General features: G+C 41.7%; 1 protein-coding gene across 1 annotated transcript in view; it reads right to left on the bottom strand.

The window, feature by feature from the left end:
- Positions 1-1,370, bottom strand: part of ECT2L (epithelial cell transforming 2 like) — a 74,236-nt gene that overhangs the window by 8,670 nt on the left and 64,196 nt on the right. The window lies entirely within an intron of this gene.

The following is a 1,370-nucleotide window of genomic DNA, read 5'->3' on the forward strand; positions in this document are numbered from 1 at the left end:
TTCCTCTTTACTTTCTGCCATAAGGGTGGTGTCATCTGCATATCTGAGGTTATTGATATTTCTCCTGGCAATCTTGATTCCAGCTTGTGCTTCTTCCAGTCCAGCGTTTCTCATGATGTACTCTGCATAATTCACATATTAAACTCCTGCTATATGCTGAACACTAGAAGACACTAGTTCATACCTGATGGAGCTCCCAATCTTGTGGATAAAGGACTGTAAGAATGTGTGACTGGGAGGTTCAGGGTGTTAAGAATACCTAGGAAGGGGCAACTCACACCTGGAGATGTTGGGGGAAACTTTTCAAGGCAGATGATACTTGAACTGGATCTTTAAAGTACGAATAGGAGTTTATCCAGTGGAGCAGAAAAAGAAGGCAATTTCTGAGAGGGAAGCGCATGAGCAAAACACAAATGTGTAAGGAGAGGCTGACATTATTAGAGAATTATGAGTATGTCTGTGTGGTTTGATAATCCAAAGAATAGCAAGGAGAGATAGGAAAGCCTTCCTCAGTGATCAATGCAAAGAAATAGAGGAAAACAATAGAATGGGAAAGACTAGCGATCTCTTCAAGAAAATTAGAGATACCAAGGGAACATTTCATGTAAAGATGGGCTCAATTAAGGACAGAAATGGTATGGACCTAACAAGCAGAAGATATTAAGAAGAGGTGGCAAGAATACACAGAAGATCTGTACAAAAAAGATCTTCACAACCCAGAATGATCACAATGGTGTGATCATTCACCTAGAGCCAAACATCCTGGAATGTGAAGTCAAGTGGGCCTTAGGAACAAAGCTAGTGGAGGGGATGGAATTCCAGTTGAGCTATTTCAAATCTTGAAAGACGATGCTGTGAGAGTGCTGCACTCAATATGCCAGCAAATTTGGAAAACTCAGCAGTGGCCACAGGACTGGAAAAGGTCAGTTTTCATTCCAATCTCAAAGAAAGGCAATGCCAAAGAATGCTCAAACTACCGCACAATTGCACTCATCTCACACGCTAGTAAAGTAATGCTCAAAATTCTCCAAGCCAGGCTTCAGCAATACGTGAACCGTGAACTTCCAGATGTTCAAGCTGGTTTTAGAAAAGGCAGAGGAACCAGAGATCAAATTGCCAACATCCGCTGGATCATCAAAAAAGCAAGAGAGTTCCAGAAAAACATTTATTTCTGCTTTATTGACTATGCCAAAGCCTTTGACTGTGTGGATCACAACAAACTGTGGAAAATTCTGAAAGAGATGGGCATACCAGACCACCTGACCTGCCTCTTGAGAAACCTGTATGCAGGTCAGGAAGCAATAGTTAGAACTGGACATGGAACAACAGACTGGTTCCAAATAGGAAAAGGAGTACATCAAGGCTACATA

Source organism: Bison bison, unplaced genomic scaffold (genome assembly GCF_000754665.1).
Source record: "Bison bison bison isolate TAMUID 2011002044 unplaced genomic scaffold, Bison_UMD1.0 scf7180017864198, whole genome shotgun sequence".
In the NCBI taxonomy this organism is placed as follows: domain Eukaryota; kingdom Metazoa; phylum Chordata; class Mammalia; order Artiodactyla; family Bovidae; genus Bison; species Bison bison.